The sequence below is a fragment of the Heloderma suspectum genome, chromosome 4 (genome assembly GCF_057233095.1).
Source record: "Heloderma suspectum isolate Gila_16-S chromosome 4, 16-S_ref, whole genome shotgun sequence".
Taxonomy (NCBI): domain Eukaryota; kingdom Metazoa; phylum Chordata; class Lepidosauria; order Squamata; family Helodermatidae; genus Heloderma; species Heloderma suspectum.
The window spans coordinates 142,634,280-142,649,378 of record NC_139461.1 but is presented as its reverse complement, the minus strand read 5'-3'; the positions used below and the strand labels follow the sequence as shown (position 1 = coordinate 142,649,378).

Here is a 15,099-nt window from a genome sequence, read left to right as displayed (position 1 = left end):
TCTCATGATGTACTCTGCATATAAATTAAATAAGCAGGGCAACAATATACAGCCTTGTCATACTCCTTTCCCAATTTTGAACCAATCGGTTGTTCCATGTCTGGTTCTTACTGTTGCTTCTTGTCACTCATACAGGTTTCTCAGGAGACAGGTAAGGTGGTCTGGTACTCCCATCTCTTTAAGAATTTTGCCACAATTTGTTGTGATCCACACAATTAAAGGCTTTAGCGTAGCCAGTGAAGCAGAAATAGACGTTTTTCTGGAATTCTCTTGCTTTCTCCATGATCCAGCGAATGTTGGCGATTTGATCTCTAGTTCCTCTGCCTCTTCGAAACCCTGCTTGTACTTCCAGTAGTTCTCGGTTCACATGCTGCTGAAGCCTAGCTTGTAGGATTTTGAGCATCAACTTGCTGGCATGTGAAATGAGCGCAATTGTGTGGTAGTTTGAACACTCTTTAGCACTGCCCTTCTTTGGAATTGGAATGTAAACTGACCTTTTCCAGTCTTGTGGCCATTGTTGAGTGTTCCAAATGTGTTGGCATATTGAGTGCAGCACTTTAACAGCATCATCTTTTAGGATTTTAAATTGCTCAGCTGGAATACTGTCATCTCCAGAAGCTTTGCTGTTACTAATGCTTCCTAAGGCCCACTTGACTTCACTCTCTAGGATGTCCGGCTCAAGTTCAGTGACCGCACTATCATGGTTATCAGGGACATTAAGATCTTTCCTGTATAGTTCTTCTGTGTATTTTTTCCACCTCTTCTTAATCTCATCTGCTTCTGTGAGGTCCCTGCCTTCTTTGTCCTTTATCTAGGGATGTACGAAAGTCACTTACCTTTCCGCGGATTATGTTGATGGGGGGGGGAGGCATTCCATCCCTCCCCCTGGAATCCTCGACGGGGGGGGGGGAGGCGATCCGTTCCTCCCCTCCGGAATCCTCCATGGCTGGCTGTGCTCCGCAGCAGCTCCGCGGAGCAGCCGGCCAGGCCCAGCCCAGGCCAGAGCCGTCCACAGCAGGATTTCCGGCTGCGGAGGGCTCTGGGGGGAAAACAACAACAACCGCGTATGCAAATGGCAGCGGCTACGGCAGCGCACGTGTGTCAAAAAGGGACGCAAATAGCGCCCGCTACGCTATTTGCGTTCCCCTTTATTTTCGCCGTCATAGACTATGTAAATATTTATGTAGACTAAGACGGCCAAAAATAAGGAACGCAAATGGCGGCGGCCATATCCGCCGCCATTTGCGTACGCAGTTTTTTTTTTTACCCACCCATGATAGGCTACATAAATCTTTACGTAGCCTATCACGTCTTGTAAAAAAAAAACCCAACCCCCCCCAAGACTGCAAATGGCGGCTGTGGCAGCCGGTCAGAAGACCAGCCGCCGCCGCTGCCGGAGCCACTGCCGCCCGGAACATCCGCTCCAGGTAAGTCTCGTCCCGGGGGGGGATCCGCTGGGGGGCGTGGGCGTGGCAGACTGTTCTGCCATGGAGTTCGGGGGGCCGAATGCTCGGTCTCACCGTGATCCGTGGCGGAATTCTCTGACATCCCTACCTTTATCATGCCCGTCTTTGCACAAAACGCTGCCACCCGATTAATCTTGAGATCTCCGATTTTCTTGAAAGTATCTCTAGTCTTTCTCATTCTATTGTTTTCCTCGATTTCTTTGCATTGTTCATTTAAGAAGGCCTTCTTGTCTCTCCTTGCTGTTCTCTGGAACTCTGCATTCAGCTCGATATATCTTCCCCTTTCTCCCTTGCTTTTTGCTTCCCTTCTTTCCTCAGATACTTGTAAAGCCTCATCAGACAGCCATTTTGCTTTCTTGCATTTCTTTTTCTTTGGGAAAAAGGTCTAATCCCTTAAAAGGTCTAATCCCTTAAAACTATTCATCACCTTCACTGTATATTCATAAGGGATATGATTTAGGTCATACCTGAATGGCTTAGTTGTTTTCCGTACGTTCTTCAATTTAAGCCGGAATTTTGCAATAAGAAGCTCATGATCTGAGCCACAGTCAGCTCCAGGTCTTGTTTTTACTGACTGTATCAAGCGTCTCCATCTTTGGCTGCAAGGTACATAATCAATTTGATTTCATTATTGACCATCTGGTGATGTCCATGTGTAGAGTCGCCTCTTGTGCTGTTGGAAAAGAGTGTTTGCTATGATCAGCGTGTTCTCTTGGCAAAACTCTATTAGCCTTTGTCCTGCTTCATTTTGTACACCAAGGCCATGCTTGCCTGTTATCCCGGTGATTTCTTGACTTCCTACTTTAGCATTCCAATCCCCTATGATGAAGAGGACATCTTTTTTTGGTGTTAGTTCTAGAAAGTGTTGTAGGTCTTCATAGAACTGATCAACCTCAGCTTGTTCGGCCTCAGTGGTTGGGGCATAGTCTTGAATTACTGTGATGTTGAATGGTTTGCCTTGGATTCATACTGAGATCATTCTGTCGTTTTTGAGGTTGTACCCCAGTACTGCTTTTCCCACCCTTTTACTGACTATGAGTGCTACTCCATTTCTTCTAAGGCAGTGGTTCTCAACCTTCCTAATGCTGCGACCCTTTAATACAGTTCCTCATGTTGTGGTGACCCCCAACCATAAAATTATTTTTGTTGCTACTTCATAACTGTAATTTTGCTACTGTTATGAATCGTAATGTAAATATCTGATATGCAGGATGTATTTTCATTGTTACAAATTGAACATAATTAAAGCATAGTGATTAATCACAAAAACAATATGTAATTATATATTGTGAAATATTTATTTCTAATTACAGATAAATGAAATTTTGTCTTGAAGCATGGTGTAGCATGGGTAACAGTCTTATATAACAACAGTAAACTACATTGCTACATTTTGCGACAGTATGTGTAAAAAGCCTGGTGAATTAACCCATAGCGGCTGTGACGACGTGCAAACTGACTCAGTGTTTCAGCAGCTTGCTGAGGCCTTCAGAAGGCTGGCTGGTCTGAATCTGCCGTTAAGCTCCTTTGAGGAGCTGTTTGTGTTTCTTAAAAAGCCATTGCCTGATTCTGCAGCCACTTCCTCTTATGACATGAGGGCAGTGAGGACTGCATGGGGGGGTAGTATCCTCCGAGTCCAGTAAAGCCATATTTTTTGGGCTGGAGGGTCTTTGAATGGAGGAGGATGGTTCCCCGAGTTATGCATGGAGCAACCTCCAATTGGAGGTTGCGTATTCAAAATGGTGGCGGCATGTGACCCCGGCAAATCTTGGATTAATTAACCAATGATTTGCTGCTGGATCTCTGTCTCTCAGCTTAATCTACTATCCATTATTATCATGAAGCTGAAACACCGCTTCAACTTCCTCAAAGGAAGGGCTAGTTATAAATGCAAACAAGCGATCACACTTGCAAGAAAGTACAGATTCTTCAACTCAATGGTGCCTTAATTTTCCAGTAAATATGCTGGGAATATTCCCAGTAAATATCCCAGAATAGAGGTGAAAATCAAAGACAATGAAATCCCTGCTAAGGGCCATTAGTTAGGACAAAGGCAAATCTCTGTGGTTCACGGAGCAATCCTATCCAGATAGGCCGCCACCTCTGAACTTAGGGGAGACCACCTATCCAAAGCAGGGCAGGAGAAGCACAGAGGGACTGTTCCCTCTGTGCTTCTCCTGCCCTTTTTTGGCTAGACAGCTGATTGAGGCTGTCTAGCTGTGGGAGCACGGAGTGGGGAAGAAGGCCGCTGTATGACAGAGTTCCGCCCTCCATGGAACACCCCCAGCCATGCCCCTTTTTGGCCGCTCCGTCCTCCTCTTGCGAGCGCAGAGGATGGGGCTGCGTGGAAGCGGGGAGAGCTTGGTTCTCCGGGAACCAACAGGTCGGTTCCCAGGAAGCAACATATCCTATGGCCATCTAGCCCCACTGTCTAGCGGCCATAGGATTGCTCCCTCAATGACCTATCATTATCATAATTTGCATGACATTTGAAAGTCCATAATGGAAGTGCTGCATGAACTCTTATCTTGACACAATCCTTCAGAAATAGAGAATTCAAATAAAGACATTTGCAAAATGGTTAACATGATATTCTCATGCATAATGTTCTTTCGTGAGCCTTCTGGTACTGTGGTTATTGTGTCTTGTTTTTATCCTCTGCATCCATAGAGGGCATGGTGGTAGCAGCCAACTATTAGTTCTTTTGGATCCAGTCGCTCTAAACCCGAAGGCTGGCCGCGAGGAGCGCAAAGCCTAAGCTATTTGGATTTTCCCTTCTTGCCAGCATAAACATTTACGGCGCATCAACTGTGTGACTAAAGGTGCAATCCTAGGGCTATTTAGACAGGAAAAAGTCCTACAACTCCCAGGATCCCCCAGCCAGCCAGTGCCCAAGCAGCTCGTGCACTGGTCTGGAAAATGGGGCTCCGCTCCTAACACAGGAGATGCCCGCTCTATCTGAAGGTTATTAGCCACTGCAGCAGCAGCAGCAGCGTCCCTCTAAAGCAGCAAACTGCTTTCCAAAAAAGTCAGGGCCAGGCGCCCGCACTCACCCAGCCCTCGCCTGCAAGAGAAGGGCTGAGGAGGGGGCAGGCGAGGCGAGGCGAGGCAGCCGCTAACCGTGCGCCGCAGCCCTTCCACCCGGACCCCTTCTCTTCCACCGCTGCCCCGCCCTCCTCGGGGCTCCGGCGGGAGGGTGCTCACACGTGCGCTGCCCCGACCCCCTCCCACGCGTGACTGGAAGTGGCGTAGGTGCAAAGCGGAGCCGGAGAGTGGAGGCGCAAACTCCTCCCCTTCGGCTCAGGCAACAGCCAGAGAGGAGGGAGATGAGCGAGGGCGAGATGAGCAGGGGCGGACGCCGACAGGCTTTGCCCCTCTTCGCGCTCAGGCTGAGGGGGAGAAAGAAAGCCTCGCGGCGGCGGGAGGGGGCGCTACCGAGCCTCGCGGCGGCGGCCACCTCCAGGGCCGGGGCCACCAGCAGCATGCCTTAGGTCCTAAGGACCATTTTCCGATGGTCTTAGGCGACCCCTGTGAAAGGGTCGTTCGACCCCCAAAGGGGTTACGACCCACAGGTTGAGAACCGCTGTTCTAAGGGATTCTTGCCCACAGTAGTAGATGTGATGGTCACCTGAATTAAATTCGCCCATGCTTGTCCATTTTAGTTCGCTGATTCCCAAGATGTCGATGTTCAATCTTGTCATCTCATGTTTGACCACCTCCAGCTTACCTTGATTCATTGATCTGACATTCCAGGTTCCTAAACAATATTGTTCTTTACAGCATCGGACGTTCTTTTCACCGCCAGACACATCCACAGCTGAGTGTCCTTTCGGCTTTGGCCCAGCCGCTTCACTCTTTCTGGCGCTCCTTGGAAATTCCCTCTGCTCTTCCCCAGTAGTATATTGGACACCTTCTGACCTGAGGGGCTCATCTTCTGGCGTCATCTCTTTTAGCCTTGTGATACGTTCCATGGGGTTTTCTTGGCAAGAATACTGGAGTGGGTTGCCATTTCCTTCTCCAGTGGACCACATTTTGTCAGAACTCTCCACCATGCCCTGTCCGTCTTGGGTGGCCCTGCACGACATAGCTTATGGCTTCACTGAGTTACGCAAGCCCCTTTGCCACACTTGGCTAATATTGTATTACTTTTGGATTATTTGAAAATCTTTAAAGTTAGCCTGTGTTACAGATGAGATTCTGAGGACTACTGTTGAATTTACTTCCTTACAACATGTACACCACCACCTGTGTCTTAAGATGTCTATTTTGCATACTTCTGTTTTCCAGCAGAGGCTAGAAAATGTTCAGGAAAATGTGTACATAAGGAGAATGGCCCAGGAGATGGGGGAGTGGGGCTCCAAGGCACACAGCTGGCCAGAGTAAGCTACCCATGCAATAGCACACAGCAGATCTAGCACCACACCAGGGATGTCAGAGAAATTTGCAGTGGATTCAAATGAGTTTGGATTTCTGTGAATCCAACCTGCAGATTCCTCAGTGGACCAGCTTTTTCCAAATTGTCTGGATTCTGTGGCCTGGTTTTTACTTGGGGTGGGGGAGGTTTGCACAAGTGCGCATTAGCACAAGTGCACATTTGCAAACAGGAACAAAATTCTCACACATCCCTGAAAAGAATTCCAACTCTGTCAATGAACAGACGACAGAACGAAAGGCGTAGGGTCTTGATCTGCTGTGTGCCCGACAATTCACAAAACGCAAGATGGATTTAACACAACCAGTATGTCCCTACCCCACACCCAGGCAAAGCAGGCCAGTAGAGGGCAAGGCGCAAATCCAAGGAAGGAGGAAGGAAATGTGTCTAACTCTCTGACATGGTAACTGCATTTGTCTGAACGAAGACATCCATGTGGTGGGTGGGCGAATCTGACAGTTTCACTTTCTACTACATTCAAATTTTTAAATCTCAAGTTCCTTCTCTCTTGAATATAAAGAACTTTACAAATTTTGGTAAATTCTTATAAAAAAAGAACTGAAATGAAATTCTCACTCATTGGCACTGGCCAAAATCAACAGGTACAGCTATTCCCAGCATGGAGGGGACCATGACATACTTCTTCAGGAAGAAGTCCTTCTTCACACAGCGCATAGTTAAACTATGGAATTCGCTACCACAGGAAGTAGTGATGGCCATGGGTTTGGATGGCATTAAAAGGGGGTTGGACAAATTCCTGGAGGAAAAGGCTGTCAGTGACTACTAGTCTTGATGGCTATGTGCTGCCTCCAGTACCAGAGGCAGTGAGCCTATGTGCACCAGTTGCTGGGGAACATGGGTGGGAGGGCGCTGTTGCACTCATGCCCTGCTTGTGGGTTCCTGGTTGACAGCTGGTTGGCCACTGTGTGAACAGAATGCTGACTAGATGGACCCTTGGTCTGATCCAGCATGGCTCTTCTTATGTTCTTATGACATACTTGCCTACCATGTAGCTGTTAGAGGAAGAACCTGTCAGAAAAAAAGAGGTGACCACCCTAATTCACAAACATGGTAGAATACTCAAGGAATCAAAGCTAGACTTCTAAGAGCCAAGTGCGAAAGCCCTCTGCCAGGATGAACAAATTGGTTTCCCCCACATTCGATTTTTTAAAATCTCAAGGTCCTCAATATGGAAAACTTTGCGAATTTTGGTAAATTCTTATCAAAACTGAATGGAACCAAAATTCTCACCCACCTCTACACCATTGGGTATAAACATATTTGAAGTAACATTGGAAATGAACCTCTCTCTATATATGTATATGCCACACATTCCTAAGGGAAAGAAGCAGCACAAATCTACTTTATTTTCATTATGGAAGGAAAAGCTGAGGGCCAATTCACATGACTTGATTTCTTTTCACTTGGCAGCTGAATTTGTGAACTGACTCCTTTGAAAAGCATTGCATGGGAGGTGACAGGAAAATTGGGTGCAAGCTATCTCTCGATGTTGCTGTCAGTATTTATTGATTTATTTGTTTTTGTATTTATTTATAGTATTTAGAATATTTATAGATTGCCTTTCTGCCCACCAGGGCCCTCAAGGCAATGTACAATTTAAAACAACAATGAAACACTACATATTGAACAACCAATTAAAAGCAAAATGGAAATATTTGAAAAACAAATCAGACAGTCACATAAATCCATCCAAAACCAGGTGAACTGGAACAGTTTTTACTGCCCACCTATAGCAAGGCAAACATTCATAGAATCATATAATAATAGAATAATAGGGTTGGAAGGGGCCTGCAAGACCACCAAGTCCAATCCCTGATCCCTGCTCAATGCAGGAATCCAAGTCAAAGCATCCCTGACAGATGGCTGTCCAGCCTTGTCTTGAATGCCTCCAGTGTGGGAGAGCCTACCACCTCCCTAGGGAACTGGTTCCATTGTCATATTGCTCTAACAGTGAATAAGTTTTTCCTGATGTTCAGCCGGAATCTGGCTTCCTGTAACTTGAGCCCATTATTCCGTGTCCTGCATTCTGGGCTGACCGAGAAGAGATCCTGGCCTTCCTCTCTGTGACAGCCTTTCAAGTACTTGAAGAGCGCTATCATATCTCCCCTCAGTCTTCTCTTCTCAAGGCTAAACATGCCCAGTTCTTTCAGTCTCTCCTCATAGGGCTTTGTTTCCAGTCCCTTGATCATCTTTGTTGCCCTCTGAACCCTCTCCAGTTTGTCTGCATCCTTCTTAAAGTATGGTGCCTGGAACTGGACACAGTAATCCAGATGAGGCCTAACCAGTGCTGAGTAGAGGGGAACTAGTACTTCATGGGATTTGGAAGCTATACATCTATGAATGCAGCCCCAAATAGCATTTGCCTTTTTTGCAGCCACATCACATTGTTGGCTCATATTCAGCTTGTAATTGACAACAATTCCAAGATCCTTCTCGCTTGTAGTATTGTTGAGCCACGTATCCTCCATCTTGTAACTGTGCATTTGGTTTCTTTTTCCTAGGTGCAGAACTTGACATTTATCCCTATTGAATGTCATTCTGTTGTTTTCTGCCCAGCATTCCAGTCTATCAAGATCACTTTGAATTTTGTTTCTGTCTTCCAGGGTATTAGTTATCCTGCCCAGTTTGGTGTCATCTGTAAATTTGATAAGCATTCCCTGAGAGTTCTTCTGCCAGTTCCTTTATTACTCTAGGATGCAGTTCATCTGGCCCTGGTGATTTGATCTTATTCAAAGTAATTAGGTGTTCCTTGACCATATGCCTATCAATCTTAAGCTGCAATCTTGCTCCTTCAGCCTGTACTTCATCTTTGCCAGGGGGCTCATAGACCCTCTTTCAGGAGAAGACTGAGCCAAAGTAGGAATTGAGCACTTCTGCCTTTTCTTTGCCATCTGTTATCATTTTGCCATTCTTGTTTAGTAGATGAACTACCATTTCTTTCCTCTGTCTTTTACTATGCATGTATCTGAAGAAAGGCTTTTTGTTGCTTTTAGCATTCCTCGCTAACCTCAGCTCGTTCTCAGCTTTAGCCTTCCTGATGCCATCCCTGCAATTCTGTGCTACCTGCCTGTGCTCTTCCTTTGTAGTTTGGCCTTCCTTCCACTTCCTATGTGTGTCGTTTTTTGTTTTCAGGTCATCTCTAAGCTTTTGTGAAGCCACACTGTCTTCTTCCATTGTCTTCTGCCTTTTTTTCTTGTTGGAATTGTCAGGAATCTCTTGGAGGGGCCACATTTTGCAGAATTTGTCTCCCAACAAATTTGTCTCCCAACAAATATTGGGGAAATTGAAGTCCCCCCTACATCATGTTTCCTTGAAACCTTGGCAATTTGCTTTTCAAAAGCTTCATCCTCGTCGTCTCCTTGATTGGGTGGGCAGTAGTAGATGCCGACCACCATGTTCCTTTTATTCTTTGCTCCGTTTATATTAACCCAGATGCTTTTGATGGGGCTCATCCTCCTGTATTTCTGTGCAGAGATATGTATTTTTAACATATAGTGCAACTCCACCTCCCCTTCTGTTCCTCCTGTTCTTTTTGAACAAGTTATATCCTTCAATTGCTGTATTCCAGGCATGGGAGTAATCCCACCAAGTTTCAGTTACACCTATCAAGTCATAATTCCCCCCCTCCCTGTATCAAGAGTTCAAGTTGGATCTGTTTGTTTCCCATCCTCTGGGCATTACTGTATAGACATGGAAGGCCATGTGCTTTATAGTCTGGCTTTCTTCCTACATGTTTCTGAAGACTATTAGAAGATGACTATTATTGGGTGCTATTATAGCTGTTCTCTCTGTTGTGGTGCATGAGCCTTCATCCATTGTTACCCCTAACTTTACATCTCCCTCCCCTGTAGGGTTCAGTTTAAAGCCCTCCTGATGAAGTTCTTCATGCTGTGGCCAAACACATTCTTCCCAGCCTTTGTGAGGTGCAACCCGTCACTTGCCAACAGTCCATCCTCCAGGAAGTATAGCCCGTGGTCCCAGAATCCAAATCTCTCACATCAGCACCACCTTCGTAGCCAGTCATTCATCTGGAGTATTTTTCTTTCCCTTTCTATCCCTCTTCTAACTACTGGAAGGATGGATGAGAAAACTATTTGGGCCCCAAAGTTCTTGAGTTTCCTTTCCAAAACTTCAAAGTCTGACATGATTTCTTCGTAGCTCCGCTTGGTGGTATCATTTGTTCCCACATGGATGAGAAGAAAGGGATACCCATCAGTGGGCTTTATGAGTGTAGGCAGCCCTTCAGTCACATCTCTATTCCATCCTCCTGGGAGACAGCATACCTGGCGAGTTCCATAGGTCTTCGCAACATACTTGGATTTCGATCCCACACAGCAAAGAGTCTCTCACCATTACTACTCTTCTCTTCTTCTTGTTGTAGGCCTTGGTTTCATTGCCTCTGCTTGACTGACCTTCAGCCTCTTGCTTGCTCTCATGTGGGGTCCCCTGTAATTCTTCCTCTGCAGACTGTCCACTGGTCGCATCCTCAAGTACCTGAAAACGGTTCTGTAGTTCCACTGCTTCAACTGGTGCAGAGTGGCTTCTAGTTCTTCTGCTCCTAACTGCCACCCTTTTCCAAGGAGTATGCTCTACTTTGCTTTTCCTCACCTCACCTCTTCTGCCTCAGCTTGCTGTTGCTCTTCTAGCTTCTGTTCTTCACTTTGCTGCTGTAGTTCCACCGTTCCAGCCAAGAACTCTTCATGTTCTCTTATTCCCTGGAGGGTTGACACTCATCACTCCAGTCCTCTTACTTTTTCTTCCAACAGTGTGATCAACTTGCCCTTGTTGCACATGTAGGCCATGTTGATCTCAGGCAAGAAAACAAACATTGCAGAGGCTTTGTAGGTCACCACCACTGGAGAGTCTTTTCCTTCCATAGTCTCTATTCCCTTTATGTTTCTAGCTTTCTGATTTTACTGGAATAGCATGTGCTTTGTCCTCTATTCACTGGTGTTTAAGAACAGAGTCCCCTGGTATGGAAGTGTGTGTTACAAGAAAAGCATTAAAAAATGTTAGGGGCCTCCCCCTTAACCTCCCCTACTGAGCTCCCCTGGCCAACTCCTGTTTGCTCTCTCTGTTCGCCCACTCTGACCACTCTCTCTCTCTGGGAGCTTGCTTGCTTTTATAGGCCCTAGATGAGCTGGAGCAGCTTCCTCTGCTCTGCTCAGCTAGGGGGCAGGAAACAGCCAATCTAACCTACCTTAGAAAAGAGTTCAACAGTTGTGGTGCTGCTACAGAAAAGGCTCTGTCTGGTGTACCCACACCCTTAAATCATAGCACCACCATGACTACAGGACTTCACCATGACTACAGTTTGTTCCCTGACTATAAACTGGCCTTGAGGTCCAGCTCTGCCTGCCCCTGAATGGCTTGGGATGTGAGCTGTGTAAAGAGGGAGAGGGACAGAATGGAGGAAGAAGAGAGTGGAATGGAAGTTTGAAGCAATGGCTGGTGTTGGTGGGGGGAGAAGAAGGGAAAAAGAGGCAAGGAATGGCTGTAGAGGGAAGGAAGGAGCTGAAAAGGAAGTTCAGGAAAGGTGGCAGCAACGTGGTGAAGAGGCAGGCCCGATCCACACCTTGTGACGCATCGTTACAATCCCACCATGGTAGCACTATATCCCTCTTGCGCATGTATACCTTGTAGGACACACAATGACATTTGTTGCGGTATTTTGGATAATGTGGAATAAAAGCAGGAAATAACACTGCAAAAGCAGCATATCAAATGTGTAACGTGCCCCAACAGTTATCAGTGCACTTCAATACTGCCATAAAGCAGTAGCGTAGATCTAGCTGCAGAGAGAGCAGCCCTCAGCCCAAGAGGAAGAGTGAACCTCCATAACAGGAGCTGGCAACAACAGACTGGACGAACTGGGAAAGCAGCTATTGCCAGTGTAACGGTAACGTTAAGTTTTGTAGCGAACTGTGATTCAAAGTTAGAGTTTGTATTATACAATGTGTTTTATTTGCTATGTCATTAATATTGCTATTTAACTATAATACTAACGTTAAGTAAGCATTGTTACGGATGTAGTGGTTTGTGTCTGGAATGAGTCCAGATCTGCCCCTCCTCATCCTAATTATAGAAGAAACCTGTGCCAGATCGACGCCTCGTGGGATCATATTGATACAATCCCATCATGGTAATGCTATATCCCTTTTGCACATTTATACCTCATAGGACACACAATGGCATCTGTTGCTGTGTTTTGGATAATACGGAATAAAAAGTGGGACATAACGCTAGAAAAACAGGATATGGGATGTGTAATGTGCCCCTACATTTATCAGTGCACTTCAATACTGATAAAAAAGCACTAGTGTAGATCTAGCCCTGGACATTACACGCCACTACAACAGGGCCTCTGATAAAGGCCACATATTCCACGCAGGCTCAAATGGGAAGAGGCAGTCTTTCAGATATCCTGGTCCCAAGAAAAGACAGGCAGGTAAGAAGAACCAACTCCTTGAACTGGCCTCAGAAACAAATTGGAAGCCAGTGTAGTTGGTACAAGCCCCATCTTATATGGTCTATAAAATGCATGCCGGCTACAGTCTGCTGTTGCATTTTGCATTAGCTGTAATTTCTAGACAGTGTTCATGTATAGCCCCATGTAGAACACATTTCAGTGATCTAAACAAGAGGTGATTAAGGCATAGATTACTGTGGCCAATCTGACTTCTCCAGGAAGGGACACAGCTGGCACACTGTCTGAAGCTGGGCAAAGTCACTCCTGGCCACAGGAGCTTCCTGGCCCTCCAGAAGCAATGCTGGGCCCAAGAGCATCCCCCAAGCTGTGAATCTGGTCCTTCAGGGTGGTTGCAACTCCACCCAGAACAGGCTGTACCTCCAGTCCCAGATTGGCTTGTCTACTGACCAACAGACTGTACTGATTGGACCGAGCCTCGGTGTATTTGGCCACATCCCATCCATCACTGCTTCCAGACAATGGTTCAGGATTTTCACAGCCTCCTTGGCATCAGCTGAAGAAGAGAGATAGAGATCCAGCTCTAAACGCCAGATGACTTCCCCCAGCAGATGCATGTAGATGAACATGTAGGTTTAAGAAAACATAGGGGACAAAACAGAGCCCTGAGGAAACCCATTGGCTAGTCTTCCCCAGCCTGGTGCCCTCCAGATTTTTGGAATACAACTCCCATCATCCCTGCCCAGTGGCCATGCTGGCTGGGCCTGATGGGAGTTGTAGTCCAAAACATCTGGAGGGTGCCAAGTTGCAGAAGGCCAATGACTATAGTTCCCCAACATCACCTTCTGGGAATGCTCAGCCAGATAGGAATGGAGCCACTGCAAAAACCAAGTCCCATACCAGCCTCACATCCCAGAAGGAGTCCAGGAGAACCAACCGGGATACACTTCCCTTGTCTAGTCTTGGCACAGGCCATTCAGCAAGGCGATAAAGACTGTTTCTGTCCCAAACCCAGGCTTGGCCCCAGATTGGAAAAGATTCAGATAATCAGTTTCATTGAAGAAAGCCTGGAGTTGCATTGCCAGTACTCACTCTGTTGTATGTTACTAACTCATTCCACTTCATAACAGGAGGGAGTTAGGAATGGGGGGTATGTGCCATGAGGTGTGAATCTCCCTGACTTTAATTGTACCCCTCAGTCAAGGTTGGTATAAGGTTTTAAGGGCTCTGTCCAAGCAACTGCTAGATATTCTATTTTCCAAAAAAAGGGGAACAGCCCTTATTGCTTTTTAAAAAATGGTCTTTTCCCAACAGCCTTAGATGCATCCTGCAATCTGTCTGGCATCTAGTGAGGCTAATCCAATTATGTCTGCATAACTCCAAATGCACCCCAGACAACATCATGCCCAGTCTTTTATCTCCCCCATTTTGTTTAACATCTAGCTTGATGAAGAGTTCAGGGGAACTCAAAAGCTTGCTCAGAATTTTGTGACATTGGAATAGGTCCCCCAAATGGCTATTTCCACACTGTGGCTTTTGGATTCACGTATCCGTGTTGCAACATGACTAGTCTGGAGCAACATTACATTCTGGGCAAGATGTTAATGTAAGACCTCCGTTTTCATTCTTGAGTCTCTGTGTTTATTTAACTGAATCAGTCTGCTGCTGCTTAGAGCAGTGGCACTCAACCTTTAGCAGCCCAAGAGCCACTTCATCACTAAGGAGATGCAGAGAGGTGGAGAGCTCTGTGCAGACGCATTCGGCAGCATGCTGAACACCCAGGCACATGGAGCAACTTTACAGCATATTAATAATTCTTGGCCCAGGAAGGGTAGCGAGCAGAGGCAAATTTGCTCGAGCAGGGGTGGGAGGACCAGCAGTAGAAGGGACCTTCGTTGTTAGACCAGGGAGATCTGGGTTCAAATCCTACATCAGCCATGGAGCTCATGTGATGACCTTGTGCCAGCCATTATATCTCAGCCTAAACTATGCCACAGGTAATCTTCTAGCCTGTTACATATAAATAATCCCTTAAAAAATAGGTCAAGGCAACATACCTAAATGCTAGAAAGATGCTTGATAGCAGCATAAACATTTATACTTTTGCCATGATGGCTCTGTTTCTCAAGTCTGAAAGTCTGAAAGATAGAATAGAACAGAACAGACGTAAATGCGCACTCTCTCTCTCTCTGGAATGAAGAGTGCAAAAGTTCACAATGTCCCACTGGAGGCCAGGCTGTTTAACATATTCAACAGTCATCTGGGAAAAGGCATGAAAAGTGGACAGTCTAAATTTGCGGATGATATAAAATAATCCACTATATCGTACTTACGTCTTGTAAATCAGGCTGTGCAGTCGTGTGGAACAATATCACAATTCTGGGAGAGTGGGCAGCTAAAAGGCAGACAAAATTTAATGTCAATATTAGAAATATGGCCTCACAGACACAATGGCGAACTCTGTTGCCTTTCCCCAGTCAGGAAAGAGATGCTGGGATATGAATGTGATGCACACAAGGGGTTCCTGAATATGTGAGCTTCCCTATTGACTTCAGTGGAGTGGGAGTCCTTCATATCAGCAGCCCATGCTCACATTAGATGCCACCCCTGGTCTGCCTCCTCTGTGAGAGGGACATTGTGCTTATCTCACCAATCCTAATGAATTATCTGGGAATGATTTCCCACGGATTGCTGGGGCATATTCTATGCACTTGTAGGAAAGGCAACTTGTATGAGTGGGAGGTTCAGGGCCC

General features: G+C 46.2%; 1 long non-coding RNA gene across 1 annotated transcript in view; it reads right to left on the bottom strand.

Annotated features, from left to right (window-relative positions):
- LOC146347480 (uncharacterized) overlaps positions 1–15,099 on the bottom strand; it is a 33,665-nt gene that overhangs the window by 18,135 nt on the left and 431 nt on the right. The window contains exons 2-4 of the long non-coding RNA XR_014789884.1: positions 14,680–14,741; positions 14,404–14,484; positions 12,797–12,902 (exon numbers count right to left, since the gene is read on the bottom strand). This is a non-coding gene — a long non-coding RNA (uncharacterized LOC146347480). The remainder of the gene's footprint in view (positions 1–12,796; positions 12,903–14,403; positions 14,485–14,679; positions 14,742–15,099) is intronic.